We start from the raw sequence: 15,511 nt of genomic DNA, 5'->3' as shown, positions 1-15,511 counted from the left end.
TTGTTGTATATTATTTGATAGAGTTTTTCTCTTCTTAATAAAGTAAAAGTCTGCATTGTCCATAGTACGGTTTTAAACAGAATGTGCTGCCTTTCTCATATGTGCGATAAGTTCCGAATATTCGTTTCAGCTCAACGTTACCACGATACCAATTTTTGAAGAAAATAAACCTCAATTTAGCAATTTTAAGTATTCAATAGTACTTAAGTTCTCAAGATTATCTTTGGTTTAGTAGACGCTTTTCCTGTTTCAGTTTAAACACAATCCTCTGTTTATATTCTATTTTGCATTTCACCAAAACACCAAAACACAGCGGCCTAAATATGAACACAAAGGTGTTACATTAAATCCTTTAATCTGCAGCGTAGATCTTACGTCGCAGTTCGTGTCACCGTTGCTGAAATTTGGTTGTATAGAAAATACTTGAATTCACGAGGCTTATCCTTATTTGTCTTTCCTTAAAGACCAAGTTTATTCCGCGTTCCCCTCTTGAAAACTGTTTCCTTCATTATTCCTTTCCGTTTATTCTTACAAAATTGCGATTCCTTATTTATATAACTGTTCTAGGTAATAAAATGGAAACAATAAGAAATATTTATATAAAATATATCGTGTCTTGAATTAACTTTTTAAGATGTTAGCAGGTGTCAAATACATGCTTACTGCGCATCTCAAAATGATATCATCGCTATAAGGCAATTGTGGGCAAAATAGAGACCGCGGGCTAGATCCTGCCCGTCTAACATTTCTATCTGGCCAACCAGGACTCCCGGTAATTGTGGAAACTACTAGAATCTTCCTCCATTAAAACTAACATATCGGATTGTCGTCTGTTGTCCCCAGTACCTAAAACGGTTATTTAAACACTTTGGAACAGCAATAAGCGGAGGACTTTATGGTAAAACACATTCACTTTGTCAGCGAACACTGCGCAGCAGGATAAAATACCAAACGATTGTTACGTAATTTGATTAATACAGTAGAAAAATGCAGCCTATGACTACTTACCAAATTTCGTAGAATGGCTCCCCGATGAAAATGATTGCTCATCACTGATATAAGCTTCGATGTTTCCACGTGATCTATTTGCGGTATGAACTCTGGAGAAGATTAAACATAAGATGACATGATTGAGACTTCACTGTCAAATTTCATGATAGCAAATATCATACAAAGTTTGAACACGGACATAATATTATAGTGGAAGAACAAATTGAAGTCAGCGAAAAAAGTAAACAGCACCTTGAATTTTTTTTAAAACTTTACAACTTGCCATAAGTCGACTTCAAAGAATTTATCCTCAGAACTGCTATACTCACCCATTGTGTCATGTAAAATAAATTTACCATAGAATTTTGATCAATCTTTAAATACTCATTCAGCAATTAGTTGATGGTCATTTGGTTATAAAGCCTCGTTGTCTATTCTGTCTCACCGGGTGGAAGTCGATATATTCGACAAAAAAAACAAAAATACATTCCTCTGTCAGTGGACACTGGCAAGCTATACGCACTATCTGAGATTCATCCTTCAAGAAGTGTATACGAGAGCGGGTCGATTTATTCTACTTCAAGGACATCACTCTCCAGTGATGGCTTTATAATTTTTAAAGCTTATCTGTAGAGATAGCATGCCACATATTTTGATAAATATATAGAATATACTGATTTCTATACTATTTGAAGATGGCATATTAAATCTTTATTTTAGTAAAGGTTGACTTCATGATGCTTTGGCTGCTTTATTTATACTTTCATTACCCTTTATACCAATGTCACTAGGAAGCCAACAGTAGAGAATTCTATTTTAAAGATTTTATGAGCAGAATAATATTTCTATAAGATTTAACGGGTTGTAAAATTTACAATTTTTTATGGCTTAATGCGTGGAAATAAATCAGGATGATGGAATTTGTTTTGGAAAAGTTTCGATGTAGTTCAAACATTTGAATATGTCTGTAATTTCTTCTGTAAAAATGAAAACCTTTCCAGGTAATCGGTCTGAGGGGGGGGGGGGCCAAGGAGTGTTACAACGGTAGCTACAACTATGTCTTTGTCTTACAAACCGTTATCAAACCGTAACGTATGACCACGACAGCATATACTGATTTCTTTGAATTTAATTTTAAATGCAAAAGGTTCCGAAGAGTCTTTTCTTGTGAAGCGGTAAAGATAAAGATCAAATGTTAACTTTGATTGTGTTAACAACCAAAATGGTGATCTGAGAATACAGAACTGTTCGGAGTTTACAAGATTTTTCTTCCTGCTTCTATTTGAGGACACGTCCGGATGCAATAAGGTGAAATCAAAGTTAGTTAATGCGCATGCAAGTTTGGTATTTGGGCCTTAAGGCAACAACATAAGCGGAAGCGATTAAATTATTATGGCAGCATACAGTAGAGCCGGTTTCCTTCATCTTGCTGATTGGTCTAAGGCGTTCGAATTGCTATCATCGCTGTATGCTGGATTTGAGTCTCGGCTCGACCCTCGTGGGTATATGAAAAAGCTTTCTTGTATCATCCTGTGTGTACTTGGTTCTTCACGGGGTCTTCCCAGTTTTTCCTTCATCAAATATACTGGCCACCATGTTCAGCCTATCATGTGCTGAAAAATAGCGTTGAACCAACAAAACCACGAAACCTATCGTCCTAAATAAAGTGATGGTTAATTTCCCTTAACATAAAAGCTTTCTGAATGGTGGTTCTAAATGTCTTCAAAATCTCCGTCTCTAAGTGTATCGGATCAAGCATTTAAAGATACGATTTGCGAGCTGATCCGCACACAGCTGAGCCCTAATTACATTGTAGATATTAGTAGATACCTGTATAATCTAAGGTCGAGTACCTGCAGTTAGAAATGTTGAAGCCTTCATGTTTCTTGTACAGTATAAAGATGCTGCTCCTTGATTATATTAATATTTAACGTGACAACAGAATAAAGCTTTAAAATGCCACTTCCTTTTAGTTACATGTCCATTGGTGATACGGATTCTCTGTTTTTAGAAATTACCCCAACCCGGCTCTGTTTGAGACATATATAATATAAGGCCAAGGAAATTCCTATTCGTCAAGTCCACACTGTACTATCATGATTAACGCTGCAACTCTCTCTCTCTCCTCTCTCTCTTTCTCTCTGTCTCTCTCTCTGTCTGTCTGTCTCTCTCTCTCTCTCTCTCGATCGATCGATCCATCGATCCATCGATCGAGAGAGAATATCGGCATTAACTTCGAGGAGTTTAAGGCATTGGAATGACGGCAATATCAGTATGCAGTAAGCTTAAATTTTATTGGTGTGTAAAAACGTCAACAGAACATGACCTTGACCTTGTACCGGTTGTCATCAGATTTACTTATAAGCAGATCATAGTTTTAATCAGATTTCTTTATATGGAAGAGTTATTTTGTTAATATGATACCGTTGACTTGCATAATCTGGTTATATGCATGTTCTCACTTGGCAAAAGCTTTTTCAAATAATAGGAATCTGATGGATATATCAGCTATCTAGTTCACAAAACAACAAAGCTTTTTCACCTGCAACAAGAGCACCTCACATGCAAGGAAATAGCGTTCACCTATCTGCCCATTTCAGTCTGATATACGCTGGTAATACAAGCCCCATATCGTAATCGTTGAGAAAGACTGTCGTGTAATTCAGGGGTATCTATCTCAACAGAGTCTGGTTACTGTCTGTACTGATTATAGTCACCGATTGGTATGACACATTTGTTTTTATTTGTTTTGGTTGTCTCTTTGTTTGTTTGGGCCAAAAAGGGGGAGAGGAGTTCTTTTTTGTCTTTTGTTTCATTCTTTTTCTTCTTATCGAAAAATTACACCAATAATGCCGTAATATCTGTCAGCACAATTTATGCATAAGAGACGAATGTAAACAATTTATAAGCGCTTTAGAGGTAATAGAATAAACTGGTGTCTAAGCGGACAGTACGTGTTACTTGTATATTCTTAGTGAGTTTGTATCACAAATTGACCTTTTGCAAGGTTTCTGAAGAAGAACAAACCCGTATACACTTAACTGACATGTTTTATATGATCGTTATAAAACATAAACAAAATAATGGAAAATTTGCGTTTATGTGATAGGGATAGGTGTTTATTCTTGTAGCGGTGGTGTGGGTGGTGTGGCTGATTGGCGGATCGTACCTTCTTACAAGGTGTCCGTTTTATTCGGTTCTCATTATCTAGGAGATGATCACCCTCGGTGATATTGCCCGGATCGAGTAAATATGAATATAAAGTGTGAAACTTATAGGTGGAATAAATAGAGATCTGAGCATATATATAGAACAGAATGACACAATCCCCGGTAAATGAAAAAAAAAATTTTTTAATCAATTACATCGAAAACTGTGATAATATATTACATTAGGAAGATACACTTCTTTTTTAAATTAATATTTCACCGAATTTCAATCACAGATATATTTATATAAATAGCCGATCTGTTTTAAATGACTGAACTGGTTCATCATATATTCGAGTGAACAATCGAAGTCATTGCCTTGTGCAACTTCATAACCTGCTTATTCCAGTCCACTCTATCTTCACTGTGGTTGTTCTTCTAGGTCCTTTCACTTTTTCCCTTCTCCAACCTCCCTACTGTCTCACCTCTTTCGGCCTTCAGGCTTTGTGTGGGTACGTGGATACGTAAGTACGTAAATACGTAGATACTTGGATCAGTAGGTACGTGGATACGTCAGTGGAGCTGTTTCCCCTTTCAAAATAAACAAAGAAGCAGCCTAAATCTTCTGTCAGTTGTCCTACTGGGAATAGGTCATTACTCCCCTCTCGTTATATCAGATATTGATGTATCGGAATTCAAACAGATACCAAAGGCCATCTGGTAAAGTTAAACAAGGCAGACCATAAACAAACCTAGTTTCATACGATTAATGTACTTCCTAATGGCTCTTCCATCCTTACTCACATTAACATTGCACGAGACATAAAAGTTCCGTTCTCGTCTCAATTACACAAATGAATGAATGAAATTCATTAAATGACTTAACTACATTATTTTCAGCTAATGCACACATTCGAGTCTTTAGCATACATGAAATCATCTAAGATCGGTGAATTCAAACGGATTATCGTAACTCATATCAACTAAAGTAAGGCATGAAATTCTTAGATTTCTATAAAAACAAGACGACAAATTCAACCAATTCGTCAAACTTATATAAAGATGATCATTGTATGAATTCAGATAGATGAACTCAAACACAGTTACACTAATATCGAGAGAATTGATATAAGGATTTGAACAAATAATTTCAGGCAAAATTAAGAAAATAAATTCAAGCAAATCATTATATTGGTATCAACGAATTACATGAGATTGACGGAAATACCTTGTGCTTTCAAGCTTTATTTGCTTCTACCACCGAATTGTGTCCGTCGACTTTCCCGACATCCGGTTCCTTTCACAAATGTTTTACGAGAGAATTTCTTCTAAATTCAAATTCGGAGTTCATTATATTGTCGCTCTTGCAAGAAAAATGCAGACTGATTAGAGTTTTGATGAGGGCAATTTTAAAGTTAGGAAATTTCGTGTGGGAACCACGCCTCTTATTTAGCGTCACCAATCAGGATTAAATATATGAACCACATTTTATAACTAGAAGCCAAAATTGCGGTCAGCCTGACTTGTAGATTTCCAAATAACTGACTCTTGTAGAACTCAACTCTGACAGTTCCGATATAAAATCGAAGTTAACCTTCCATTTTCTAGTCGTCTAACGGTAAAATAACCAAAGACTTAAGTAAGAATCACATCCTCACCCGACACATGCATTAGAAATCATTGCAGTATAACGATATAACAAGCACCTGTTCTCATAAATCTAATTAATTGTTCACTGTCCCAAATTAATGTGCTCTAATAAAGCAATAGAAATTTGTACCCTTACAATTCTAAAATGAAAACCTGTTAGTGCCTTTATTATATATTCAGTTTTCAGTTCCTTCTGAGCATTACAATGGTCTGTATAAATCTTCGACTGGCGGATATCTCATAGATCCACACGAGAGATCTGGTTGCACAAGATTGCTTTCCACAGAGACCTTATCGATAGCCTGAAATTATTGAAATTCAGAGAGTTAAGAACAATATTAACCTTCCTTTTGTCCTTCTTTTGCACACGCTTTTTGACCTTAGAAATCATTTATCCAGATAATAATATTTACTGGTTGGTATAATGTTGTAACAATCGTTCAAGAGAATCTTGATATCGAATGCTAAAGCAGACATGTAAAACAATAAACCACAATGAAACATGGAAAGGAAAACACAGAGTACTGTTTACGTTATTTTCAGAAATTAGAGTAGCCTTTCATGGGTTGATCTGACATTAATAAAACAGTCTTCCTTCATGTTATATTGTAGATTTTGATCCCGATTCGTTTCATTCAAAGTTCAGTAAACAGAAGACAACCAAACCAAATACATTATCAATAACTATGTAGTTATTGTTTATTTTTTTGGAACGAAATTGGATTAGAAGCAGAAAAAGCAGTATCGAGTGAGAGAATGTTGATAACCTGGCTCATTTAGAGATATTGTCATATGTCGAAAAATTAGTATTAGTTATATATATATATATATATATATATATATATATATATATATATATATATATATATATATATATATATATATAGCCAAAGCAGGGCTGGACTTTTACATCGAAATACTTTTAAGTATTTGTTGATCAGCGTGCCGGTGTATGTGAACATTCTCCGAACATTCTTGCCCATCACACGGATGAGATAACCACCTGCGAGACGTTTCAATCGGATCCTTTTGAAATTAGACAACAGCTGACCCATGAATAAGAAAAACTGATTGGAACTTACTCGTACAGACATGTGCTTTTTAGAAAGTTACATTCAGTTCATGTGATTGCAACATACGGATTGATTTCTAATTGCCGTTTGCGTATAGACCTTTCTCACGAAGCTGCTCGTAAATTTGGAGATAATGCCTGTTGTATTACAGGGATTACGGTTGCATTCACCACGTTCTTCAGCATTCCAAAAATAACATTGTGAGAGGTTAAGTGTGTGGCAACCTTGTTTGTTACTCGCTTTATACAGGAGATAGCGCACCTGTCAAATGCAACACCTATTATTTACTACAGAATGGATTGGCACAGAAAATGAGATAGGAAGTAGAAAGAGTGACATAAAGAAAAAGTCAGGCACGGAAATGTTAAGATATTCGAATCAAAACTATTTGAAATTATTTCAGTTGAAACATTCCTGATTTGTTTAATGAAATAGATCGTAATCTCTTACTTATTACGACCAGTGTTTTATCCTTACACAAACCACATTTAATCCCTCGAGCATGTCAAAAGAACGATTCGCCAATTAGCCAGTTCGAAATACTTTGTTTTATGTTTTTCCTATAAGACTTAAAGCCTCAATGCCACCGTTTTTCGTGAATTGTACCATTCCTCCCATCACTAAAGTTTTGAAGAAATAACAGATTTGTTTTAACAAATATCTGACGATAACCGTTCTTTGAAATAATAAATATGTTAGGTTTAAAAAATGTTCAAATATTACGTTTAGAATTCAGTGTTGCCACCTCTTTATTCAGTCGCCGAAGTCGCTCGGAAATCCGTCCTTCTTCGTAAGTGCTCCAAAAGTAGTGACGTCATGCATTCGACAAATTCCGCTAGTGACTAGTCTAATAGCAACATTCGCACATGGCAGACGAATTGATCCAGGTGGAAGAAAGAGAGGTAGGCCAGTTTTAAAGTTGTTTTTAGACGTCTGAAATTAAAGAAGTTTATAAACATATAAATAATATGCCTGACCTTTTACTTTCATTTCTTATAGAATTTATTTATATTTGGAATGAGTAATCTAAATATCATATAAGGATCACGTACCGTATCCGACATAGCGTGGTGTTGGCTTCTTCTGTCTGCAGCGGTGAAGCTATCAAATCTTGTGTTCCAGCTGTCGCTTGAAATTGGTTGACCCACGGATGTCGCCGATTAACTTTGAATTAATTCGTACGAATGTGAGAAATGACCGGGTATCTCGTGGCTCGATGTTATAAAACGTCTATATTATCTGGTTTTAATGGAACCCAATGATGTTTACTACCAATATCTTTAATGATTAACTCGTATTCCAATGATTTGGCATCTTGCACGTAACAGCGGCATTATGACTTTATTGTTGAAGCCATTTCTTCATCAACAACAAAAAATAATCACTGAGAGGTAAATCTGAACAGCAAAAGAGACAAAATTTAAATCTTTTTTTAAATCAACAAACATCAACTACAAAAAGAAAAACTAGTCTTAATAAGCCAATATCGATGACTGCTGAGCAGAAGGTAGAGAGCAAGATGGTGCCTACCCATGCTGAAAGTGATGTACTGCAGTCTGCCTCAGCAAATGTCAACCAATCAGCAACCAAAAGGGTGGCCCCTGTATTAATCTACGACGAGATTTGAAACGAGGTCTAATCAGGCTGGATTTAAATAAAACTTACTCGATACCAAACATTTAATACCCTACAAAAATACAAAATGTGGCTCAACACAACTAATAAGTCGCGATATCGTTGCATTAGGGCTAATTAATCGGTACTATACATAAAACAAAGATAGCTAAATAAATGGAACTAGTGTTTATGGCACCACCTCCATCTTGTATTGAGAGAGTGAGAAAGACAGAGATAGATTTTTTGAAGTGGGTCTTAACGTATTACTAATCAAAACAACTTGTTAACACATACACTAACAAAATTTTCCTCCATGAACATTCTAACAATATTAACGTTTGCTTCATAAACTATTTTTTAATTAATTTACGGCAAATCCATTTTTTTCCTTTATATCTTTTTAACTGTTGAGAATTGAAAACTTCACGGATCTTACAGATGAACTCCAACATGCAATACCTTGGTCACAAAAATTATTTGTTATTTATTGATTAAACTTGGTTAAAATAATAGGTTTTAATATTTTAACATGTTCACAAGATCAGCGCAGTCTAAACGTTTTGTCAGAATCTTTTGACCTTGAAGGTAATATCGTGGAGTGAAAGTCACTCAACTCGACAAGATATACCCACGTATAATGTCTGGTTCAACCCCCACAATTAATATTTCAAGAAATAAACAAATCCAAAACAGACAGAAACGAAGCAAAACAACGAACAAACAGGCAAATCAACATCATTCGATGTAACATTCAGGCAGTCCCAGAAACTAAGTTTGCTGAAAATCTATTATGTTCGTGTTATCATGCTCACAACCCCATTAGATATAAAAGCTGAGTAAAGACCTTTTAATGTCAGAGAACTGTCTTTCAACGCCTTTATTGACAACAAAAATAGAATCCAAAACAACTTAGTACAATGTTTTGTCAAACTTCATTGATGTAGGTACAAATGGCTGTGTTCATGAAGTAACAAATGTTTTGTTACGAACTTCGACTTGCCATCCCGTCCCACTCCTCCGCCACCCCTGTCGGTCAGTTACGTCTGTTTTGTAAGTTCTTTCATGAGCATATATACGTGGTGATGATGAGTTCTGATCCACTTCAGTTCAGGTCAGATTACATATGACAAGAAGGATTTTAGTGAAAATGCCGTTTGAGTGCCACCTTCCCTTTAGGATATTTAGTGATAATACGATCTTTAGAATACCACTATGAATATCATGCTGGAGGTCAGATTAGCATCAGTTAAATTCAGTATCTGCTGAGTCCCGTCTACGATTCCACTCGATTTGTTTCTTATTATAACATAATTTAAGTCCATATCACAGTGTATAAGGGATTGGTATCGTGATGACATTTTCTACATGCATGCAGATATTTGGGGCGTTGTAGACAGGTTACTGGGTATTTGGAATTAAACGTGTATTTCAGGAAACAACGTCGTGAGAAAACGGCAATCTTTGCAAACTTTAGGATTATACTCGTATCTGCTTGAAATTATTGCACACTAATATTCATGGTTTATTAATCACACAGACAATTATTTATTCCTTGATAAAGACTTTAATTTAATACAAATTTGACTTTGTATTCAAATTGTGGCCATTAGATAAGAGATCATCAATTACTGTAATTCATTCCAGGTGGCAACTACTTCGGCTTTGTGCTAATATCTTGCACGATGGGAGGGAAATATGTTAACATACGATAAATGTGTCTTTATGCATCTTGCTGTTTCTAAATCACACTGACAGTGCAGGTGTGAAAATGAGTAACAATAAGAAAAAGAAAATCTGACAGCAGAAGACACTTTCGTACCTTTGAATGTCGTTGAAGGCAATTTGAATGATCAGTATTCAAGATGGCCGCTATCTCTTAACCAGCTTGAAACAGCTGTTGCGTTTTTGTGTGTCGTTTTTCATGATATATGTACTTGTTGTCTGTCTTCGTCTACGTTATTGTGTTCATCATGCATTGACTGTTCAGTTCGTATGTGTTTCTTCATCTCCTTCTTTAGGAACCGAGAACAATTAGACTTTTTCTCAGCTCTCTTGGTCCACTGCTACAACTTCCTTTGTTGTTGAACAAACCGCCATCAAGAGATACCCGCCAGTCAACGCGTTTATGCTATGATAGACCCTCATTATTTGTTTTAAATGACCACTTCTTGGCTCTCCACACTACATTGTGCTCTAGACTAAACGAACAGGGACTACATTCATCATTACTTAAATGTAAACAGAAACGATAAAAGAAAAGTTGTTTCAAAGCTGGCCGGCGTAGAACAGGAAGAAGAACTCCAGTTATCTCCCTTATGCCCTTTCCGGCTCAACAATATAAAAATTCGACCGTTAATTTAGATAACCCGATTCAAATCCCTATTAAATCGTCAACCTTTGTGTCAACTATCCAAGAGATACCTCTGCGTATTGGATTATTCAATGCACAATCAGTAGGACCACCAGAAATAGTTAATTTTATCAACTATCAGAATATCGACGACTTTTTCCTGACAGAAACATGCCTAAAAACATCAGGCGATGAGCCAAAGTGCGCGGATCTACCACCCACCGGTTACTCCATCAAGTCGTTCCCCCGTAACTCTCGCGGAGGTGGACTTGCTGTCATCACAAATAACTCCATGATCAAACGTCTTAACCACACCACAGCATTCAGTTTCTGCCACACATCGTTTGAACTAGTCCAAGCCACACTCACACTGGAACAAAGGTCTGTCCATTTTATCTACCTATACCTCCCTCCTCCTAATAGAAAAAACAAGCTGACTGAATCTCTCTTTTTGGAACAGTTTCCGAATCTCCTGGAGAATGGAAATTCGATAGGTGGCAACCTGATTGGATATATCAAGTTTCACTTTGACTGTCCTGGAAACCCAAACACATTAAAATTCAAACAGTCAGTTAACCAACCCACCCATAAACATGGTCATATTTTAGACTGGATTCTTCATATACCTGATGATAATATTATATGGTCCTCCTTGTTATCCCACGAACTTGCATCAAATCACATCTGCATTATATGCCATCTTGACGTATCAGTCCCTAACCCTCCAACTTTATCTGCTACAAAGAGAAACCTCCGTATGATAAATAGAACCAAACTAATGCATGACATCCAAGCAAACCTAACAACTTGCTTACCTCCTACAGCAGAACAACTAGATAACTGCCTGCGTTCATTGCTCGACAAACATTCCCCAGCCATCAGGCACAGTGTATCAATTCAAAAGTGTTCTCCATGGTGTAGCAGTGTTAAGGACCAGCTTCGCACTGCTAAAAGAGTCCGCCGTAAAGCTGAGAGGCTTTGGCTTTCCAACAGACTCACTATTCATAAGTAAATCTATGAAGCCGATAAGAAGAACGTCACAAACATAGTCCATGCAGCTAAACCAGCCCACTACAGTACTAAGATCATGAAAAGTTCCAGCTGCAAAGAGCTCTTGGAGATTACTAACAAGCCAATGTCAAGCAACAAATGTACACCACTTCCAATTACCTTCTCTCCAGTGGACGTACTGGACCTGTTTGCAAATTTCTTCCGTAACGAAGTACAAACCATTAGAGACAAGCTTGACAACACAATTTCAACTGATTCGTCGTCACCGTACAGTTGGGATACAGAATTTCAGCGGCAACCATTAGCAGCATTTGAACCTGTCTCTATGGATTTAGTACGTACAATCGTGATGAAGAGTGCACCCAAGTCATGTGAACTTGATCCAATTCCAACATCACTGCTGCTTGAGTACTTAGATACAGTATTGCATTCACTAACTGATGTTATTAATACCTCTCTCTCATCCGGGGAAATCATTTTTCAAAACTACCATTGTAAAGCCTCTGCTGAAGAAACCAACACTCGACAATAACTATTTAAAGAACTACCGCCCAGTTTCTAATCTGATTTCAAACAGTCTTTTCAGCCATGTAGAATCTGCATATCGCCATTGCCACAGTACTGAAACTACTCTTCTGAAAGTAGTTAATGACATTCTCTCTGCTTTGGATAGCGGAAAGATTACACTCCTCACCCTCCTTGATTTGTCTGCAGCATGTGACACAATAGACCATGATATATTACTTCACCGTCTCCAGTATGTATTTGTCATTCATGATATAGCCTTACTGTGGTTCAAGTCCTACTTGGTCAACAGGGAACAACTTGTGTCTGCAAATGGAATACACTCCAGCAAATAGAATACACTCCAGCCCATTTAATCTATGTTGTGTTGTTACGCAGGGGTCTCTTCATTATATACACTCGGCCACACTCAAGTGTCATAGATCATCATCCAGTGTCTCACCAACTGTACGCCGATGACACCGAAATATACAAATCTAGCCACTCAACTGAAGTTGATGCTTTAACAATTTTTCAGTCATATCGCTACGATGTCTACAGTGTGGCAGTTTATAGTGACGTCTAGCACTGGGTCGTCATGCCGCAGACATGTAGCATGATGTCCCACCCAGTCACATTATCCTGACACCAGGCCGACCAGTCCTAAGACTAACCTCGTAATGCTGAGCACCTAGCGAGGCAGCTGTTAGTACCATTTTTGTAAGTATTTGGTATGACTCGGCCGGGGATCGAACACACGACCTCCCGCTTCCGAGGCGGAGGCTCTGACCACTAGGCCACCGGAGCGGTCCATGGATGACATGTAACAAGCTGCAGATGAATGATGATAAAACAGAGGACATTCTGATCACAGCACAAAGACTTTTTTATTCACATCCTTTACCTCAAACAATAAATATTAGCAACACCAACATCAAATTCACACAGTCAGTACAAAACATAGGTGTTACTCTGGACAGTACTCTCACATTGCACCAACATGTCATGAACATATGCAAGGCTGCATATCTTGAGCTGAGATGCATCAGCTCCATTCGCAAATATCTTTCAGTTGATGCCATAAAACATTTGTATGCTCATTAGTACTTTCATGACTGGACTATTATAACTCAATTATGTTTGGTTCATCTCAATATGTACTGCAGAAACTCGAAAATTTCAAAACACATCTGCTCGGATCATACTTAGAGTACCACGATCAGAGCACACCTCCCCGCTGCTCTGCACCCTACACTGGCTATCCATTAGATCCAGAATCAAGCACAACATTTGTTCTCTGTGCTACGTTTCAATGACGGAATCCAGTCCAACATACCTATCCGACCTCACCCATGTGTACACACCAGCAAGATACGTATGCTCCTCTTCAGACAATCGTAAACTCATTTTTCCCACTATGAAAACGAAGTCATATGGACGACGTTCTTTTGCATACCATGGCCAGCTACGTGGAATGAATTTCCCACTGAACTTCGACACAAAGATACAGGGAATCCATTTAAGAGTGCTCTCAAAACTCACTTATTTCGACTGCAAGAACAAACTTAAAGACCTAATAATTTTTCCTACCTTAAATATTTACAGCATGTCTTTTATCTTGTCTAATTTCATGGTCTTTGATTTTGTAATCGTATCATTATATATGTTTTTTATGTTATAGGTATTGTCTAATGTTGTAAAACGCATAGAGCTTCTAAAGATTAGGCGCTATACAAAGTCCTCATTATTATTATTATTATTATTATTATTATTATTATTATTATTATTATTTGAATTTTCTGACGCTGATCGATATCTTTTATTCTTTCATATTATGATATTTTTGTTGCCATTTTATTCTTGTGAACTGAGAGTGGTGAAACGTTAGTGACATAACTCCAATTCAACCGTGGAAAAAGATTAACGGAGTGGTCAGTTAACTAATTTACGGCAGAATGAAAGAGTTTATGGGTGAATTAAATAATTTTGGACAAAATGAAAGATTTTATGGCACAATGACAAATTCCATCAAAGATTTTACACCAGCCTGTGCTTTTGTGGTATAAGTTAAGATTCTCTATTTAATGTTCTTACATTTGTTTGTATTGAGAAAAAAACTCATGTTACCCAAAGAAAGAAATTAATTCCTATAATTTTATCATCATTGAAATATTTGCAATTGGAATGAAATTCTAGTGTGGGTATGAATCATATTGTGCAATAAATTAAAATAAAAAACATTTTGTAGAAAATGTTTGTGAAAATTGCCAAGACTGTTTTTTCACAGCTCTTATTGCTTTTTCTAAATAGATTTATTATAAGGAAAACTGCTTCTGAATTCATGCCAGCTCGACATAAACCTCCATACTTGAAGATACGTTTTGGTGAAATTGTCCTTTGAAATATAAGGAAGTGTGGTTTTAAGTAGTAGGCTTTTGAGGTTTTGTTGTTGCAGCTTACATATTGAATGCACATAATGAGTGAATTGCTGGATTACTAAACCAGTCTAAACTGAATGGTCTCTCACTAAACCAGTCTAAAAACTGAATGGTCTCTCACTAAACCAGTCTGAAATGAACGATCTCTCACTAAACCAGTCTAAACTGAATGGTCTCTCACTAAACCAGTCTAAACTGAACGGTCTCTCAATAAACCAGTCTAAATTGAATTGTATCTCACGGTGCCTTTTCGCTTCTTTCGTTTTTGTTGTTTTTGTTCAAAGTTGAGAAATAGAATAATAGTTTTTGGAAGAAACTTTAAAATTTGAGAAAAGTCATAATGAGTAATGTGTTTCGTTTATAAACTTTGCTTAGCTTGAATCTACTGAGTTTTCTGTGGGATTGTTTGTCTTCCATTTTTATAGAAACGTTTTATTATGTGCGGAGTTTATTTTCTGTTGACGAAAACTATATCAACTGCGGGTTTGTCTTGATTTATTTCTTTAACGAGCTGTTTTCTCCCCCTTCATGGTTAATATATTTAATTAACCTGCCCTTCCTGAAACGTGATTTAGTTGGAAGTTTAATCGTTAGATAGAGTAATACAAAAGATAAATCAGACGGTCCGATTTTACATTTGAGTACAACCACAGCAAGCATACCCTTTTACACTCTTAGACTGTGGTCCCCTTTGGTCTTGTAATTACTTTCGATACAGTGTGACAGGTT

The sequence above is a fragment of the Sinohyriopsis cumingii genome, chromosome 17 (genome assembly GCF_028554795.1).
Source record: "Sinohyriopsis cumingii isolate HCF-2022 chromosome 17, ASM2855479v2, whole genome shotgun sequence".
Classification (NCBI taxonomy): Eukaryota; Metazoa; Mollusca; class Bivalvia; order Unionida; family Unionidae; genus Sinohyriopsis; species Sinohyriopsis cumingii.
This window is presented reverse-complemented; position numbering follows the sequence as displayed.